The sequence below is a fragment of the Heterodontus francisci genome, chromosome 6 (genome assembly GCF_036365525.1).
Source record: "Heterodontus francisci isolate sHetFra1 chromosome 6, sHetFra1.hap1, whole genome shotgun sequence".
Classification (NCBI taxonomy): domain Eukaryota; kingdom Metazoa; phylum Chordata; class Chondrichthyes; order Heterodontiformes; family Heterodontidae; genus Heterodontus; species Heterodontus francisci.
The window spans coordinates 94029779-94051535 of NC_090376.1; positions in this window are offsets into that span (position 1 = coordinate 94029779).

A 21757-nucleotide genomic window follows, 5' to 3' on the forward strand; every position below is an offset into this window, starting at 1 on the left:
GCAGGTCATGAATCGTGACCCCTATGTCCAAAAAAGAGGGCTGTCCAATTTCTAGCCCATTGGTATTTCAAATCCCCAGACAGCAAACACAGGAATAATTCTGAGAATCTGAGCAGACCATGGGAGGCTGTGTGGTTTGACACAGTATAGAAAACATCGGTGGTTTTATTTTTGGAATTTTCCCATGACTTTTGAACTCCCTACTTTGACCTCTGAACCATTACTGTCGTCATGACTTCCTGCCCAGTTCACAAGTGTTTCTTTTGCCTCTATTCCTCTGACAACATGTCGTTCCCAAGGTCAGCCAATCCACAATACGAGAAATTGATTCTTTACTGTTCCCAATGATCCGAGCATAATTTTTTTTCTCCATTGAGCAATTTTCCATGTGGTCCAGCTGAAAGCCAACAAAGGCCTTTTGGTTCTCACATTAAAAATTTATAGTAGTAAGAGAATTAAGGCTATTAGCATATCGCTCAGTGTTCTGCCATTTTTTCAACTCAAATGAAGTAATGGTGTTATTTAACTTTACCTGGGTTAAAATGAACATTTCTGAAAATTGAGTATTCTTTCTGGAATGCCAATAAAGAAATTTAGACTATACCTAAAATGGATAAGAGTAACATTTAATTATTAATTAACAAAAGTGGGCAGAAGCTGTCCTTGAAATCTGTAATTTCTGACTGGTGAAGCATCCATCAACCATGAGCGGGCAGCCTTCCTACTTTCATTTGCTCTACCAGCATCTCTACAGCTACAGAAAAACCTCAGAGTCCTGCTGGAACTCACGTTGCCCACAACTCCTGTAGTTCCAAAGTAATGCTTCTCTCTTTTACTAACAATGATAGCATCTCCCCTTTAAGTTGCTTCAGGCCCTTGAGAAGCCACAGCAGTGCCTGATTTTTCAGCTCTGAATTAGCAAGCTGCTTATGGGGAGTGTGTTTTGCATTGACAGCTCCCCTCCTCCATACTAATGAGGGGTGACCCAGAACAGGGTCAGGTCCCCCTCGCAACTCCTCCGTGCGTTGCTGTTTTTGTTCTCCTGACCCCCTCACCTCCCATCCATTTCCTAATAAAAATACGTTTCTATGGCAACTGTCCTTTTGTTCTAACAGTTGAATTAAATTTACGCTTTAGCCTGCTCAAAATTGAATTGAAGACACAGTACAAATGTTTCTGTAATAGATTAAAAAATACATTTCCTGAAAGTAATCCTTTATATTTATTCTAGAGCAACTTATTAAAAAGTTATAATGGTACACGGCAGTGTTTGCCTCAGCTTAGAGCATGCTTTCCCTCTGCTCCCTCAGTTAACTATTTGGCCAACGCGTCTCTATTGCAAATCATAAAAGGAAGGCTTGAGAAAATGTTGTCAGAATAAATGTAAGTGTATCCATGCACCAATGTCAAATTATAGAAAGCCTCACTTTGGCATTACCTTAGTTTAAAGTCAGACAGATGGAAACAGGAAACGGCCTCAACTCCCAAATTTTTCACCAGCACAAACAATGAACATCAGCTTTCCAGATTTGTTTGCACTACTTGCTTGCCTATTTAATTTATTTGCTTAAACCAGTAAAAACAGATGCAATATGACAAATATTGGCCAGATTACATAAAAATTACTAGTAATGAGCCAAAAAGAAAGTCAAATATAACTTCATAACTGTCAAAATATTGCACAGTATCAAAAGCTACTGCATCATTTCAATGACTTGTCAAAGGAATTTGAGATCTCATGCTATAATGAGGAACGCAACAGTTAGCCTCTCTTACCTAATGTGATTATGCAGAAAAAGATTAAATCATAAACATATTCTCTTAATGCATGTCTGATAAGTCCAGGACAGATATCTCTGTCTTCTGAAAAGGGCTAAAGGATAAATAAAAAATCAGGAAAATGCAAAATAGAATAGAAACTTACCTAGATTTCAAACCAAATTATAAATTGATGAAAGGATTTGAATGTCTTAATTGGCAATATTGGTGGCAGAGTGAAGAAAAATGTGACCTTATAACCAACAGTCGAGCATCTGACCTGTTTTAAATATTACTTTTAAAATTGATTTTATGCCTGCTGGCAAGTCTGCTCCTCAGCAGAATGGAATCTTGAATTTGGGCATAGTAAGCAATACTTAATCCCATTCTATTTCACATGGTAGGGTGTGGTACAATGAAAGATGCAATAGGCACATTATCAAACTCAATTCATTTGCAGGGAGATAGTAGGTTACATTAACTACTTTAAAATATTTTTAATAGCACTTGAATGTTGTAATTTCATTTTCAGAAATAAACTCAAATAACTAAGCTAAATAAAAGTGCATCAATCATCAGAAATTGAGGTATTAGAAAAGTACAAGCTCTCTTTAAGTAGGATTTTCTTTATATGTTTATACTTCAATTGTTATTGATAGCGAGCAAGAAACAGGCTATATCTCTGACTTAAAAACAAGAAATGCTGGAAACACTCAGCAGGTCTGGCAGCATCTGTGGAAAGAGAAGCAGAGTTAACGTTTCAGGTCAGTGACCCTTCTTCAGAACTCTCATATCTCTGACTGCAGCTGTAAGGCCAAATACAAAAACGGCTGTGAGTGAGGGGGACGTGAACAAGATACCTGAGAGTTATAGGGAATTCTTGCCAAAAGAAAAAGTAGCTCCTTATTCCTCAAGTGACGCAGATAAACCTATAGTTATACTTAGAGATACAGGAGCCACCCAAACTCTTGCTACAGAAAGGCATAACTTTCCCACCAAAGCGTGCATTGAATGCCAAGGTTTTAGTGAATGGTATCGGGGTGGGGGGGGAGGTATATACCCGTACCCTCACTCAAAGCCTCTGCCAGTCTCAGAAAGAGTCCCTGATAAGTGCTCAAGTGAGACCCCATTAATACTCTCCACCTACATATAATTAAATAATTGATACACAATTAACAGATTCCCTTCTTTCTTTTAAAATAAAACTTAGATTAATATGCTCAAACAACATTTCAAAATAAATTCCATATCATGTACAAAGTATTACATTGTGAGACACCCCTCCTCTAGCAGCCCTAACAATTTCTTTGTTTCACAAAAAGAAATGCTAGCACAATCAGACAGCTGATGACTTGCATCTACCCATTTAAGTTTGGAGATTTCCTTTCTGTCCAGCATTTGTCTCAATCCAGCAAGGTCAATCCGTAGCCTTTTCTCACTCACACTTTTTGTAGAATGTACATTGTCCTACAAAGAACGATTATCCACAGAATATTCAAGGAGTATCCTATCTTCAGTATGTCCCTGGTTCAGAACTTCACCTAAAATATTTGACAAATAGAACGCCATATCCACTGTCTCCACGAGACCCAGGGCTGAATTTTATTGGGGCGCGGCGCCCACATTTAGATATTACGCGCGGCAGCTCATTAGCATCACTGCGCCGAGCCACCCCCCGATATTACGTGGGGAGAGGTGGGACATTCGGTGCAGCGAGAGTTTTTGACAGTTGTGCAGGTGCTGGGACCCTATTTTAAGCGCCCCAGCACCTGCTTCCTGACAGCTGTCAAAGAATACTTCCTGACTGAAGATGGGGCTGCTTTCAATCTGACAGCAAAGCTGAAAGTGCTGCAGAAATCCAGCAGGTCAGGCAGCATCTGTGGAGAGAGAAGCAGAGTTAACTTGTCCAAGATCACAGACCTGAAAGTTAACTCTGCTTCTCTCTCCACAAATGCTGCCTGATCTGCTGAGTTACCCCAGCATTTTCCGCTTTGCCGCCTCATACTTACCCTGCTGTGTCCCAGTGTGCCTCATTTCCCTCTATCAGCTGCTCAGATTCTGAGATTTTGTAATTAACCCCGACTAATCGTAAGGAATGAACCTTAATAGTTTGATTTCCATGCTTGATTACTATTGTCTTACCATCACAACCTATTACATTACCAGGGCCCTTCCATTCCCTAGGACCCTCTCTTTTATAATACACCAAATCTCCTGAATTAAATTCTGCCTCAGATGGCCTTATATGATGCCTCAGAGCTCTCTGAATTTTCTCGGAGACCACAGCCTCGATGAAAGTCCATCTCCCTGCCTATAAAGCATTCAAATGTGCAGAAAAAAATGGAACTAATTGTAGTAGCTTCTAGAGCAGGAGGATTGTCCCACAGTACAGAAGGCAATTTGGGATTCTGCCCATAGACTAATTGATAGGGATAATATCCTACAACCATCTGAGGCAAATTCTTCACATGAACCGCCCATGCCAGGGTAGTTGTCAACTAGCAGTTTGGCTGGTCAGCTAAGATTTTATGCAACATTTCATCAATCATTGCTTGATTTCCTTTCACAGAGCCCATTGCTGAAAGGACTTTCAGCTGCAGTATTTATAACCATAATGTTCACGTTTTCACTGAACTCATCATTGAGGAATTCCCCTCCATTATCAGTCAGAAACTTAGCTGGTGCCCCAAGTGCCTCCAAGTCTCCATGATTTTATCTATAGTCACCCTTTTGTCCTTGCTATTTATTATTGTAGAAAGACTAAACTTAGTTGCTAGCTCTATAAAATTCTATAGAATGAAAATATCCTTGTGTTTGTTCCATACCTTTAAATCCGTGGCAACTACCTCATTAAAGTCATGTGCCAATGGAAGGCTGACAATAGGACGTGATGGTGTCCTCAGATACTTTTTACAGATTTCACATTTTTCACTAATCACTTCTATTATTCTCCTATACTCATTAGTCACACCTACATCCTTAAGTAGGGTTTTTAATCTTTGACAAGAAGGTGAGAAAATTGACTGTGTAACTTTAAGACAATTTGCTTTTTATCTCTGATTCTTGTCACCAGATGTCATTAATACGTCTTTAACACCCTGACTAGAAACATCAGTTTTTTGTTAATGGATACAATATGCCCAGACTGGGTAAACTGCAAATTCACTGACTTTCTAAAAACAATTGCCTTATCATGCTCACATCAAATTTATGCCTTTTCATTAAAGGTTTATTCAACAGTAAAGATATCTCACTAGAGACTACATCAGTACTAATAAAATGGCTCACTTCAGCTATTTTATATGGAATTACAATGCTCTTCAGTGACTTCAATGTGTTGTCATCACCAAACCTAAAGCTGGCAGTATTTTTAACATTGCGTCGATCCTCACTACTGAGTGAATCCAGGGGCTGGATTTTAAGCAGCCCCCGCTGAGTGCAGAGGCAGCGGATGTAAAAGATGGCAGCCTACATGCGCGGCTTTCACTCCGCTCTTAAACGCGGCAGCTCATTAACATGCCCGGGACGAACCATGCCCCTCACCCCATGATGATTTGGAGGGGGTGGCTGAACCATCCTCAGCAACAGCGTCCGGTGCCATTGTACAGACGCCAGCACCATTTAGAGCCCAATGGCAGTTTCAGATCTTAAAGGCAAATTGCAGTTAAAAGTGTAACAAATCATTAAATAAATCTTTCCATCCCCTCTCGTCCCCCCAATAGCCTTACATTTAATACCTTGCCCACTCTCCCCCCAAAATACTTACCTTGACTACATGACCTTCACACCGCCAAAGTTCATAAACTCTGACCCTCAACCCCTTCCCACCATCCCCCCAATCAATCCAAAGAATTTGACCCCGCTCCCCCCTCCCACACTGGGAAAATTACCTCCTCCTTCCTCCCCACAGGTGTCACGACTCATTTCCTTGGAAGGGGAATCAAAGGCGGATGAAGATCGTGGCAGCTCACCAGGAGGCAATAGGAACTTCATTAATGCAGGTAAGTGCATTTATTTTAATATTTAAATGGAGGTCTCGTCGCTGAGTGGTGGGGGGGCGGGGGGGGGCACCCCAAAGCCTCACTGCTGCCGTCACAATCGGGACGGGTCCTGCCGGCATCAAGGTCTGTTGTGGGCCTCATCCGGGGCGATCATCATGCCACCACTCCCCCACCCCCCGCCATGGATCCTGATGTCAAGGCTCCTATACAATTCAGCCCCAAGTAACATTGTAACCAATCTGTTCCACAAACTATCGACGCACAAGCACTATCAGTTGAATGAATCCACAACTAACACATTCATCATAGGACTAAAACTCCTTGTGACTAGTATAATTCATTCAAATTCATTAGTATCTCCCTTTTCTGCCTCAGAACTCTGATGTGTTATTTCAAGGACTCTACCCCTCTGCTTTGGGCAGTTCATTGTATAATGATACTTTGAGTCATATCTGAAGCACCTATTTACTGTTCCTTGGGCATTCCTAAGATTCATTTGCCTATGTTTGCTGTTCCAATTCTGTCTTCTGCTGGAATCAGCAGATCTCCTAAAGGTGCTTTCATCCTCATTCAAGCCAAAATCCTCAGAAGAGGAGATTGTAGAAACTCAGCATTTCTCATTTGAGGCCCGGACAAACAGAGGGAAGTATTAAAGGAGAAGAAAATACAAGAATTATCAAGGAACTGACTGAGTTCCTTGCCTTTAAAGCTGTCTTTAACTCTTACATTGTACATATGTCTACATCCTGTATCTGGACCATTTTGAAATCCAGAAAACATTGAGTCCTCTATTCATTGTGTCTCCACAGAATGCCTTGTTTGTTCTACCAGGGCTGCAGGAAATGACTATTTCCCCAGGAATTTCTTTAAGGCAGCAGACATCTGATCTAACAGGGAGTATTTGTCGAAGAGCCAAACCCAAGTTAGAACCAATAGCCTGTCCATATGCGACACCCTAGCACAAAGTAGCAATTTAAATGTTAGCATTGAACCAGGGATCTCTAAATTGAATTTCCTCAATCTGCTATACAATCTGTTAAAGTCCATGATATATTCCTCCATTGAATAGTCATCTATTTTCCAAAATCTATCGAAGTCTGACCATGCCTCATACCGATTCAATAGGTCATCTTTCTTGGAAATTTGATCCAAAAATTCTAACATAAGATCCAAACCTTCATCAGTATCCAACTGGCAAGTATCCAGTCCACAAAACACTTTTCTTCTGATTTTGCTTTTGGTAGAAAGTGACAGTGCCAAAGCATACCTTGCTTCCTCTTTGGTAGGGTTGTAACCCATATCCACATATCCACTTAATTCTTCCACAGGTCATATGTTTCAGGTTCAGAGAACATCAGAGGGTAATCATACCCTGACAATTTACACTTGCTTCCTGCCATATTTTCCACAATAGCCAGAGAGATTTTAGTTTTCTATGTAACAAAAAATCCTAGTTTCCAACCTTCAGCTTTAGGCAACCATCCTCTGCTACCATGTCAAATTTCAGAAAGCTTGTTGTGGAAGGATAATGCTGGAGCCAATCTTTACTCAGTTTCACATTTATTGGGCAGAATAAAAGGATTACAAATATGTAGCTCTTCACTCAAAGCATCCATCAGTCTCAGTAAGAGTCTCCTCATAAGTGCTCAAGTTAGACACGAGTTAATACCTTCCACCTGCATATAATTAAACAATTGATACACAATTAACACTTATAATGGAAATTTTGCCTGTTTTGTGCACAGAGGTCTGTGGAAGACACTAATGAATAAATTGCCCATATACCTTCCCTAATTGCAGACCTACCGTTTTGTTAAAGGGAAATCATGTTTAACCAATTTATTGGAGTTCTTTGAGAGAGTTGCATGTGCTGTGGATGAAGGGGAACCAGTGGATGTATTGTATTTAGATTTCCAGAAGGCATTTGATAACATGCCACATAAAAGATTATTGCAAAAAATAAAAGCTCAAGGTGTAGGGGGTAACATATTGGCATGGATAGAAGATTGGCTAGCTAACAGGAAACAGAGAGTAGGCATAAATGGGTCATTTTCTGGTTGGCAAGATGTAACGAGTGGTGTGCCACAGGGATCTGTGCTGGGGCCTCAACTTTATACAATTTATATAAATGACTTAGATGAAGAGACCGAAGTTATGGTTGCTAAATTTTCTGGTGACACAAAGATAGGTAGGAAAGTAGGTTGTGAAGAGGACATAAGGAGGCTACAAAGGGATATAGGTAGGTTAAGTGAGTGGGCAAAGACCTGGAAAATGGAATATAATGTGGGAAAATGTGAAGTTGTCCATTTTAGCAGGAAGAATAAAAAAATAAGCATTTTATCTAAATGGTGAGAGATTGCAGAGCTCTGAGATGCATAGAGATCTGGGTGTCCTAGCGCATGAATTGCAAAAGGTTAGTATGCAGGTAGATCAAGTAATTAGGAAAGCTAATAGAATGTTATCATTCATTGTGAGGGGAATTGAATACAAAAGTAGGGAGGTTATGCTTCAGATATACAGGGCATGGGTGCAGTGTACAGTTTTGGTCTCCTTATTTAAGGATGAATGTAAATGTATTGGAAGCAGGTCAGAGAAGCTTTACTAGGCTAATCCCTGGAATGGGCAGATTGTCTTATGAGGAAAGGTTGGACAGGCTAGGCTTGTATCCGCTGGAGTTTAGAAGAGTAAGAGGCGACTTGATTGAAACATATAAGATCCTCAGGGGTCTTGACAGTGTGGATGTGGAAAGGATGCTTCCCCTTGTCGGAGAATCTAGAACTAGGGGTCACTGTATAAAAATAAGGGGTCGCCCATTTAAGACAGAGATGAGGAGAAATTTTTTCTCAGAATGTTGTGAGTCTTTGGAACTCTCTTCCTCAAAAGGCAGTGGAAGCAGAGTCATTGAATATTTTTAAGGCAGAGGTAGATAGCTTCTTGATAAGTGAGGAGGTGAAAGGTTATCGGGGTTAGGTGGGAATGTGGAGTTGAGATTATAATCAGATCAGCCATGATCTTGTTAAATGGCAGAGCAGGCTTGAGGGGCTGAGATGCCTATTACTGCTCTTAATTTGTATGCTTCCAGGATAACGGTTATTGATATGTATAGTGATATTTCTGTGGTGAAATGCCACCTGTCCTGTAACTGGAACTAGTGGAGTTCCACAAGAATCAGTGCTGGGGCTTCAGCTATTTACAATCTTTATTAGTGACTTAGACGAAGAGACGGAGAGTAATGTTTCGAAGTTTGCTGACAATACAAAACTGGGTGGGAATGTGAGCTGTGAGGAGGACACAAAGAGACTGTAAAGAGATATAAACAGGTTAAATGAAGGAGCAAAATGTTATCAGATGGAGTATAATGTGGGGAAGTGTGAGATCATCACTGGTAGTAAGAACAGAAAAGCACAATATTTTTTAAAAAGCATGAAATTTCTAAATGTTGATGTTCAGAAACTTGGGTGTACAAGGAACACAGAAAGGTACAGCAAGCAATGAAGGCAAATGGCATGCTGGCCTTTATTGAAGGGGAATGGAGTACAAGAATAAGGAAGTCTTGCTACAATTTTACAGGGCTTTGTGAGACCACACCTGGAGTATGTATGCAGTTTTGGTCTCCATTTTTAAGGAAGGATATACTTGCATTGGAGGCGGTACAGTGAAGGTTCACTAGATTAATTCCTGGGAAAAGAGAGTTGTTTTATGATGAAAGACTGAGTAAATTGGACCTATACTCTCTGGAATTTAGAAGAATAAGAGGTGATCTTATTGAAATATACAAGATTCTGAAGGGGCTTGATAGGGTAGACACTGAGAGGTTGTTTCCCCTGACTGGGGAATCTGAAACATGGGGGCACAGTCTCAGGATAAGGGATAAAACATTTAGGATGGAGATGAGGAGAAATTTCTTCACTCAAAGGGTGTGAATCTTTGGAATTCTCTACTCCAGAGGATTGTGGATACTCCATCATTGAATATATTCGAGGCTGAGATAGACAGATTTTGTGTCTCTCAGGGAATCAAGGGATATGGGGAGTGTGCAGGAAAGTGGAGTAGAGGCAGAAGATCTTTTTTTTATTCATTCATGGGATGTGGGCATCACTGGCCAGGCCAGCATTTATTACCCATCCCTAATTGCCCTTGAGAAGGTGGTGAGCTGCCTTCTTGAACCGCTGCAGTCCATTTGGGGTAGGTATACCCACAGTGCTGTTAGGAAGGGAATTCCAGAATTTTGACCCAGCGACAGTGAAGGAACGGCGATATAGTTCCAGGTCAGGATGGTGTGTGACTTGGAGGGGAACTTGCAGGTGGTGGTGTTCCCATGCATTTGCTGCCCTTGTCCTTCTAGTTGGTGGAGGTCATGGGTTTGGAAGGTGCTGTCTAAGGAGCCTTGGTACATTGCTGCAGTGCATCTTGTAGATGGTACACACTGCTGCCACTGTGCATCGGTGATGGAGGGAGTGAATGGTTGTAGATGGGGTGCCAATCAAACGGGCTGCTTTGTCCTGGATGGTGTCGAGCTTCTTGAGTGTTGTTGGAGCTACACCCATCCAGGCAAGTGGACAGTATTCCATCAAACTCCTGACTTGTGCCTTGTAGATGGTGGACAGGCTTTGGGGAGTCAGGAAGTGAGTTACTCGCCTCAGGATTCCTAGCCTCTGACCTGCTCTTGTAGCCACGGTATTTATATGGCTACTGCAGTTCTGTTTCTGGTCAATGGTAGCCCCTAAGATGTTGATAGTGGGGAATTCAGCGATGGTAATGCCATTGAATGTCAAGGGTAGATGGTTAGATTCTATCTTGTTGGAGATGGTCATTGCCTGGCACTTGTGTGGCATGAACGTTACTTGATCGTATTGAATGGCAGAGCAGGCTCAAGCGGCCGTATGGTCTTCTCCTGCTTCTATTTTTTGTGTTCTTATGGAATTGAATGAAATCCTTTGTGTTCATGTAAGCTTCCTAACAGTTCCTAACAGCACTGTTGATGTATCTGCATCTCAAGTAATGCAGCGGTTCAAGAAGACAGCTCACCATCACCTTCTCAAGGGCAATTAGGGGTGGGCAATAAATGCTGGCCTCGTCAGCGACACCCACATCCCACAAATGAATTTTTAAAAAAGCCATGAGGTTAATGTTAAGAGCCATCTTGCCCACGTCCAACACGCAGCTTTCAAGGGAACCCTGTGTTTTTTCTTTTCCGGGATGTATGCAGTCTGCCTTTAAGGCTATAACAGCATCAGTACTGCTTTAAGGCAGCAAGCTCCAGGAACTAAGTCAAAGGATGCATTCTCGTTGCCATAGGATACAACCAGCTTCAAATATGCATTCTTGTTGCCTTAGGATACAGCCACTCAGGACCAAGGACGTTTGAAACTAGCTGAAAAACTGGCTTTTGAGACACAGTTAACAGATGCACACACAGACTGTCTGCCAGCATACACTGAAGGATAGGAGCATTCTTTCTTGGTTTATTTAAACCCTATTTATCATACTCTCAGAATTCTGATGTCAAGCCAGATTAATTTCCTAAAAGAAAATAATCAAATTCCTTTAACTACTGAACTGTAATTGCTGAAATTCATCGCTGGAAAAGAAGACCATCAATTCAACTGCTGAATTAGACTACAGACTGTTCTACTGTTGAAGAACCAATGTTTTCTCCTATCGGACGGCTGTGAGGACTTCAAGCAACCTTAGACTGTTCCACGTTGGAAGAGTCCACCTCGGCAGGAGCATAAATCTGCAAGGACATTAACTTTTTTCTATTTTAAATGTTGTTTATATTTTAGCAGTGTTTAAGAATTTAGTTTTTCTGATTAAACAGTTGATTTGTTGATCTAAAGGCATCTGGTTTGGTTAGCCTCATTCAGCAGTTAATAGATGGTACAATGTGGCTGGGTCTTTCCTTACTTTGGAAAGTTTAAAATGAGATGTTAGGAGGACAGTGGAGGGGTGGGACTGAATCAACAGTGTATTTCTCCCACCACAATCAGAATCATATATTTTGATTGGGGGCTTTGTCTTGAGCGGTCAGTCATAACACCTGTCATCGAGTGTGGAAGCTCTGCGCCCTGACCCACTGTTGCCTCCTTTACAATGGGTAAGCAGATGGTGGTCTGCTTGTAAACAAAGTAGTTGTCAGTTACTTGATTCATGTGTATACTGCAGAGTGTTTGATGTGGCAGATATCCTGTGGTGTCCTGACTGGATCCAATCGTATGAAAGCCTCAGGCTGTGGGGAGGCTCAGTTCTGATTTTATTGCATGCTCTGGCATGATCTTCCTTGACTTTGGAAGGTGGCTGAATAATGCTGTATTAGATTGTAATTTGGGCTTTGACTGCCAAACAAATTTATTAAATAGTAAAAGAATAAGTGAATAATAACAATGTCATAATATAGATTTTGTAGTGGATTTAAAGCTTGAGCTACCTCCTTGATAGTAGAAAATTAATAGCATGACTTCTATACTAAACTGGTGCTGATTTTAACTGTTGGAGGTGTTGGGAAATGGGCAGTAGCAAATTAGCCATCCATTTTACAGCGTGGGCAAATTTGCTTCCCACTGACTTCAGCACTTATAGAAGTTAAAATCGGCCCTTCTGTCTCCAGGAGCTGCACGCAGATTCTCCAGGCTGTGAAATATTTTTCAGAAAATGACTGGGACTAAACATTGAACTGTCTGTTCAGTTCAAAAAAGATGCCAAGCAAACATACATTTGGGCAAATCTCACAACGATTTGTATTTGCATTGAATGGCTTATTCTCTGCTTCAGACACCTGGCTGAGACAAAATGAGAAAAGATCTGTAACATTTGTATCAAAATAAACTAGAGAATGTTAATGAGGGTGGTTTATAACCTATTATTTAATTGAAGAAGCTAATGGCAAGCTACATCATGGCCAAAAACCCTTTGTTTTCTCATTGAGCTGTCTTTATACCAGATATCATTTAACAGTCATTTTGCAACAGTTAGTTTAACAATGTCACAGCCTGTTTTGTGAAGCAGAGATGGTGAAGGCAGGTTACTTTGATATGTCAAGAAGTGTTAAATGTGGATCCTGAGTTCTTGGCAGGCATAAGCAAAATACTTCATGTGTCATTACACCTACATTTATTGGCCCCTGTCAAGTTCTTCTGCCCCACTTCAACACTGCAGTGCATTCAGAACCCCTGCCCTTACCACTTCGTATTGTAGAATTTAAGTTGTATCAGCAAACAAGCATTTTGAAGGAAAAGTATTATCAATAATAAAATATGCAAATATGGTGGACCACCCAGGAAAACCAATTGATGTGTACTGCAAAATACAGCAAAACATCATTACAAAGTCAAAAATTAAATTTCAGCAACTGAAAAGTGGCATCTGACTAAAAATGTGAACGGGCGAGATGTTTAGACTTCCCAACATGCTGAGTATAACGCACCTGTTGCAAAGTTATGAGACTGTGGGGCCCAACTTTAGTATTAATTACATTCTAATGATCTTGTTTTTTTCTGCCAAAATTGAACTGGAAAATGCAATGTATCAGGTACGGTAGCTGCCTACATTTTATAATTGCCACCATCGCATGTCTCTGGTTTAAGTCATTAAATCAAGGACCTGTCTGCCTGTTCAAGTGGCCATCAAAAATTACACAGCAATATTTTGAAAGAAAAGCAGAGAGTTTTCCTGGTGTCCTAGTAATGTTCCTCCATCAACCAATATCACCAAAACCGATTAACTGGTCATTCAGCTCATTTACTGAATTGACAGACCTGCATAGAAATTGGCTGCTGTCTTTATCTCCATAATAACTCCAAAGGTAATTCAATGACTGTGAAGTGCTTTGGGTTGTCCAGAGGAGATGAAAGGTACCATATAAATGCAAGTTCTTTCTTCTTTCTAATCAACGTCAGCCACTCTGTTGATGAAGCATGAGATTTGCTTAATGGCAGTTTGCAAACTTGTTGTAAAAGGTTACAACTTATGATCAACACATTTGGTGCCAAAATTATCACTACTGAAAGTCACAGAGTGTCTTATCACGAGCACTTTGCTCACATATTAACAAGCATATGGCAGGCACATTAACAAATTAAAATGTGTTAATCAATTTAGTGGAAAATTATATAAGCCTTCACATCACAGTTCGAAAAGTTAATGATGCAAGTCAATACTCCTCTATATTTTTGTTTGTTCACAGTTCATAGTCCAGGCAATTGTTACTTGAACATCCAACTTTGTACTTGCTGTAACCCTCCCCCATTTATTATCAAATTGAGATCGAGTTTTTTTTTTAATTCATTCATGGATTGTGGACATTGCTGGCAAGTCCAGCATTCATTGCCCATCTCTATACAACTGAATGACTTGTTAGGCTATTTCAGAGGGAAGTTAAGAGTCAACTACATTACTGAGAGTCTGGAGTCACATGTAGACTGGGTAAGGGCAGCTGATTTGTTTCCTATAGGACATTATCAAACCAGATGGATTTTTGCAACAATCCAATAGTTTCATGGGCACCATTACTGACATTACCCATTTAATTCCAAATGATTATTTTATGTCAGCCACCTTGTGGGATTTAAACTCATGTTAAAATACAAGAAAAGCTGTTTAACTTGGGATGCAACATGCACTGCTAGCCAGTCAGGCACAGCAAGCTGTCCATCAGCAACTTGAGTTTTGTTTTAAGAGATTGCACATTGTAAATAGTTCCCTCAATCAAGCAATCTCCCTGATTCTCTAGTTTAGCCTATAACTGTAACAGCTGGTTACATGTGATTTAACTTCATAATTTCTTACCTTCTGTAGCTTTAGTCAGGACAAATGGAACAGCTTGTATAGTGGAAGGTATCATAAATGAAACACCCTTTTTTGATCATGAAATGTGTCTCATGACATACCATTCCTTTTTCTGTGTGTTCACTCATTGTTACCCATCTCCTATCTAACACCATTGTGGAAGCACTATCACCACAAGGAATATAGTGGTTCAAGGAGAAGGCCTCCCACAACTTTCTCAGGGCAAGTAGGGATATACAATGAATGCATCATTGTCTGTGTTGCTCGCATCCCAAAAACTAATAAAAAATATTATTCGACCGGGCTATTTTTGCAATCCTGAACTGCCAGGAGGGATATACATTCACAGGAAGTGTAAGTCACAGCATCAAGGCTACAGAATCATAGTTTCGTTTGGCTTGCATTCCCTTTGCATGTAATTAACCCATTGAAAGCACAAGATTGAAAAGTTAACCTTTACATTCCAAACAGCTATATAAAGAATATTATTTGGCTAGGGCCACAATACTTTCCAGTGATTTGCTTCAGGGCAACTTGTTGGCAAGCTTCCATCTATGTTGGTTTGAGCTGCTTATTAGGAGGTATACAAGAGCAGATTTGTAGTAACGCCTTCTCCAATTTTCCTTCTTTCTCTTTTTTGGAAATTGTCGGTTACCCACAACATGACATATGAAAACTGATTTCTTGAAATGTTATGACTGGTTATTATTAATTTTGAAATGTATTCTAAATACTTAATGCAACTGCATTCCTTTTACTAATAGATAGATGATTGTGTGCACAAATAAAGTGGCAAAGTAGTTGAAAAGAGTTCAGTGTAATCTTGAAAAAACTAGACTGTTATTCACATTTGGAGGGACTGGAGGAGTTTCTGAGTATAATGCCTAAGTTAAAGAAATTATTTTTAGATCAAAATCTTTTATTAACGCTAAATACAGTGTGGAGGTATTTAATATAGAAAAAATTTGCAAATTAATTTAATCTCTTCTCATGTTTTATTATTTTGTTCCTGATCTAAACTTAAGGGATAGTTGTTATACAGGAGCACCTGGAATTGATCACACGCTTGTTATGACCAAGGCGGGAGAAATACACTGTTAATTCAGTCCCACTACTCCACAGGTCACAGCACATCCATAAAGTTTCCCACCTACCAAAGAATAGCCAAATTAGACACTCTATTTGTCCCCCAGAATAAAGCTCACCAAACCAGGTTTCTTTAAATAACAACAATAACTATTTATTAGAAAGGAGATAATAAGTCTTAACTACTAATGAGATAAATCTATATATATATATATATATATGAAAAGCTCCTTTAGCCTTCATGCACACACACATAGATTTTTTTAAAATGGTTAACCAGGGAAAAAGGATTTTGATTTACAGCTGTTTCTTAGGAATAGAAGGAATAATAGACATAAATCGGTTCGTCACATTCTGGTAGGATGTTCTTCGTATGGTGAGGTGTCCCAGAGTCAAATAGTCGGATGCCACTTGCAGTCTCTCCAGGCGAGATTGATGAATAGTCTTTGATGGATAGACATTCAAGGCAATTTGACTAGACCAGGCATCACACAGGTCTATTAACAGGGGTGCAGAAACCGGTCTGCTCAGGACTCACAGCAGCAACACAGTTCAGGTTCCAGGATTTCCCAAAACACAGGAGGCAACAGGAATTTTACTGGATGCAGGAATTCTTCAGAGACAGGAGATGTAGGAATCTGCCACCTTTCAAATGCAGGATTTCTTTTCAAGAGATGCAAGTGTCCTTTACAGAGAGAGGTCTTTTTCCCCAATCTCCAGGCAGGTCAGGTCTATGTTTCAAATTGCCTGCTCTTTGCCCAACTCACTCGTTTTTAAAAGTCCAAAGTGAAAGCAAAAAGCCTTCCTGAGCCAATCCACGTCAAACCCCTGGCTGGCTTCCTTGAAACTGTTTGCTGTCCTATTATTGTATACAAAGTCAACAACCAAAAATTCCAGCTATTTGTAGGTGTCCCAGTCCACTGAAAATCCTTTCTTCAGTTATTTTCTAAAACACACAGAAATCTAAGATTTTAGTACAAATAATAAAACCTTTCGTAACACTCTACTGAACTTTGAAAAAATCCACAATTTTCTATTTTTAATATTACATTTGTATACATCTAACTATAAAAGAAACATAGAAGGAATTTTCTGCTCCCTTTGCATTCAGCATGTGCCTACACCCTTAGAATCTAATTGGCAGAGTAAGGGTTAAATTTGTGTATTTTGTGTGCCTTACACTTTTAGGAATTAAGCTCCATCTCAAACAATACATAGAGTGACAGTAAATTACAATTGGATCCAATTGTCTTGTTCCCATTGCATTTCTTTTTCTCTTTGTCTAGTATGTATGCTTTCTTGTGTGTACACCCCTTCCCAATAGTAGGTGTCAAAAGCTGTAACCTTCTCACTAGTAGGTGTCAAAACTGGACCAACAACTTTGCACAAAATGTCCCTCCATTTTATGACTTTCTCAATCTTATTTGCCATGGCCCCAACATTTACTTGGAGACACATTGAGAGCTGAGGGTCCAATATCATGTGGGAAACCCGGAAACATGTTCAGCAAGTCTATCAGTAGCTTTTTAACTCAGCCATCTCATTATCATTTTATTTCCAGGTTTGTCATCCACTCCATGGTGATGAGCACCTTCATGATCCAATCTCAACTCCAGCATTCAACAGGCCAATTCAAAGATGCGATTTGTAGGAGTTTGGAGTTGGGAGCAACAGATGAAGCAGTGTCATAATAGATTGAGGATGTTCAAAGGTTGCACCCCACTTTAATGGCACTGTGCTGCTGGTAGCAGTGAGAAGGCAGAGGGAGATACTGTTCCCAATGGGAGAAAGAAACCTGCTGCTGACACCAAGAAGGCATGGCTGGTGTTGGCTCAGGAGGTCAGCAGCTGGAGTATTGTGGATTCAGTACAGGAAGAGTTTTAATGCCCTAACCAGCTCAGGAAGGGTCAGTAAAATTGCACATTCATCTACATCCTGTTGTGCACATCACCCCAACCCCTCACTCTTCCTTTTCAATCCAACTCCATCACAGCACTCATAGGAGCATAGTAGTATAGGAACAGGAATAGGCCACTTGGCTCCTCAAGCCTGTTTTGCCATACAATGAGATCATGGCTGATCTATGACCTAAATCCACATGTCTGCCTTTGCCCCATATACCTTAATACCTCTGAGTAACAAAAATATGTCAATCTCAGATTTAAAATTAACAATTGATCTAGCATCAATTGCCGCTTGTAGGAGAGTGCTCCAAACTTCTACTGCCGTTTGTGTGTAGATGTGTTTCTGAATTACACTCCTGAAAGGTCTGGCTCTAATTTTTAGACTATGCTGCCTAGTATGGACTCCCCAACCAGCAGAAATATTTTCTCTCTATCTATCCTGTCTATTCCCCTTAATATCTTGAAAACTTCAATCAAATCACCCCTTAACCTTTGAAATTCCAGGGAATATAACCTTAGTTTGTGTAATCTCTCTTCATAATTTAACCAGTAGAGCCCAGGTATCATTCTGAAAAATCTATGCTGCACTCCCTCCAAGGCCAATATATCCTTCCTAAGGTTTGGTGCCCAGAACTGCTCACAGTACTACAGGTGTGGTCTAACCTGGGCTTTGTACAGCCGTAGCATAACTTTTATCCTCTTGTAGTCTAGTTCTCTAGATACAAAGGCCAGCATTCCATTAGCCTTTTTGATTATTTTCCGAATGTGTTCATGACATTTTAATGATCTATGCACGTAGACCCTCAGGTCTCTTTAGACCTCAATTCTTTTTAGCTTTTCGCCATTTAGAATGTACCCGGTTCTATTCTTTTTAGGTCCAACTCTGATGTTCTCCTACATTAAAATCAATTTGCCATAATTTTGGCCATTCAATTAATCTATTGCTATTTCTTTATAATTTTATGCTTTTACCTGCACTGCTTACAATGCCACCTATCTCTGTGTCATTGGCGAACTTAGACATGTGGCTTTCTATTCCATCTTCTAAGTTGTTAATAAATATAGTGAATAGATGAGGCTCCAACAGAGTTTGTCCATTATTCCTCCTTTCTATCTCCTGCCACTCAGCCAATTTTTGAACCATGTCAACAACTTGCTATCAATTCCTTCAGCTTCAACTTTAGCTGCATTCTCTTATGAGGGACTTTATCAAATGCCTTCAGGAAGTCCATATAAATAACATCTGTAGACATTTCCCTGACCACTACTTTAGTCACCTCTGTGATAAAATTCAATTAGGTTCATCAGGCATAACCTACATGCGACATTTTCCAATCTAAAGATATGGTTCCCAAATCTAGAGAACTTTGGATGACTTTTTTTCGGGCACCTGCAATTTTCTCACTTACTTCTTTTAAAACTCTGGGGTGAAAACCATCTGGGCCTGGGAATTTGTCATTCTTTAATGCCATTATTTTATTTGTTACTGTAATTTTGCTTATGTTAATTTTGGTGAGTCCCTGTCCATGATTCAACATAGTTTCCCTGGGATACCCAGTATGCTGACCTTTTCCTCTATTGTAAATAGTGATGCAAAGTAATTCTTCAACATATGCATCATTTCCTTATTTCTATTGACAATATAAATATTATCAGTTTTCATTTCTCCTGACAACCCTCTTTTTTCTAATATAATTGTAAATGTTTTTGTGTTGATTTTGATATCCCTTGCAAATTTATTTTCATAATCCCTTTTTGGAGTTCTTAATATCCGATTTGTCACCCTTTGCTTTTCTTTGCATCTCTCCCATTCACAAAGATCTGTGCTTTTTTAGCATTTTCATACGCTTTTTTTTAGTTTTATAGGGCTAGATTTTATGTTAGGCGGATGGGAGCTGGCAACCAAAGCTGGCACTCAAGAAATTCATTACCTTTCTGGCTCTTGGGCCTGCTTTCTTGTTTTAATTTGTTTTGTTACATTAAACACTGAAGTACACAGGCATCATTTTTAACAACTGCAGAACTGGTCTTTAGTGAGACATCACACTGCACAACTCAGTACGTGCTCTCAGATACATGACATTACATGATTCCAGCGTGTACAGACAGGTATTTAATCAGCTCATATTTTACGGTCCAAAGATGTGTATTCAGGTACGTACAACATGAATACAACATACAATGATTTAAAAGAAAGAAAAAAGACTTGCATGTATATCGTGCTTTTCACAACCACCAGATGTCTCAAAGTGCTTTACAGCCAATGAAGTACATTATAAAGTGTATTCAATGTTGTAATGTAGGAAGCAAGGCAGCTAATTTGCGCACAGCATACTCCCCAAAGCAGCAATGCAATAATGCCCAGATAATCTGTTTTTGTGATGTTGATTGAGGAATAAATATTGGTCTGGACACTTACCCTTCTTTGAAATAGTGACATGGGATCTTTTACATCCACCCAAGCAGACAGATGGAGTCACGGTTTAACATCGCATGGGAAAGACGGCACCTCCAACAGTGCGGCACTCCCTCAGTATTGAACTAGAGTACTCACAACTCTCATGCGAATTCTACCATTAAATGTTATATTCCATGCGTACTGACACTAAATCATAGTACGTCAAAAATAGATCAGAATAACAATGTGGAAACAACAAAATTCACCTAGGTCCTCTCAATCTCTTCCAATCATTCTATTACCAAGGTTATATGTCCCACTCAAGCTCTTCCAACCAATTTAATTCTTATAAACACCAACATCTCCCAGTCCATCAAGCCATGAATGAATGACTTTCACACATTACATCAGTTCCTTATTTTAAGAAGAAATCTTTGCCTTAAGCCCACGTACGCAATGCATCCCTGTTCAGCAGAAAGCTGTTTTAACTTATCAGGATGAATTTTATGGGGCCTGCAGGAGCGGAATAGGAGGTGGGGGGTGGCCAAAAGATTGGGAGGGCAGGGAGTGGAGTGCCCATTGCCTTCCCGCTGCCATGGCATTTTGCCAGTGGCAGGAAAGGTAGAGGAAGGCCCTTGTGCCCAGAGGCCAATTGTACCAATTAAGAGGCCAATTAAGGGCCTCGTTCCACTACAGCTGGCATTTTACCAGTGGCGGGTGGGCCCTCTGCCATGGAGACAGCCTGGTGAACCCTGGTGACCACCCTGCGGACTTTGGTGGAAGGGCCCTACTAATCAGGCACCCTGTAGCCCATGGAGAGGCCCCCTGGTGGCAATTGCTGTCCCTGCAGCAACACCACCTTCCCTCCTTCAACAACCAACCCTCACTCACCCTCATCAGATCTGCCTAACTGGCCCCGGCCAGCCCACACTCCACTTACCTTGCTGCGAGGCTGGCATCCATATGTGCGCCTCTTAGCTGGGTGCAGTTCCAGCAGAAGCCACCTGTCGGTGGCGATGCTGGGACTGAAGAGCTGCCAGCCCTCTGATTGACCAGCAGCTATTGCAGACAGGAGCCCCGACAGCAGCTCATTGGCTGCTGGACTGACATAGAATCTGGCTGGGGCTCCCCCATATGGCCAAGGCGGGGTTGCCCCTGGCTTCCTGCCCCATTGTCAGGGCCACAGCAGCCCCGAAAAAATCCAGCCCATTTTGTGCTGATCTCACAAACTGCGCATAACACGCAGGGCAGGGATATTGTAGTCCCGCCACCGAGAGCAGTGGTGGGCATTGAACAGGGCAGCAGACCCCCATGAGATCTGCGCCGCCACGCCACTGTGATTACATGGTGGGCAGCCACTTGACACATTTTTGGAAGCTGCTGCCGCCCCCCAATCATGTGCTAAGAGAGGCCTCGGCAATGCTGTTCGCAGCGTCACCTGTTGAAGGAGTAGGGGCTGGCGCCATTTTTAAAAGGTTGCCAGTCCTGCAAGCAGTACACCATTACGCAGAGTTCAATCCTTCCCCCACCCCATACCCAACAGAATGCAGCGTTCACCCTTTCCCCACCTTGGTGGTGCCAGCTTTCCCTGGATGGGAAAGTGAAGGTGCGTGAGTGACGCACGTCATGCTGAAGATCAGGAACTGAAGATAAGATCACTGTGGTTTACATTTTAATTCATGCAAAGATGTAACTTACATGTGCTAACTCGAGTTCCATCGCAGAGCGGCAGAGAAGCTACTGCGTGGAAGATTGGACCCGGCAATCCTGGCGTCAGATTCTGTGCTGGCCATTGCTGCTATGACTCTGCCCGCACCACCACCCAC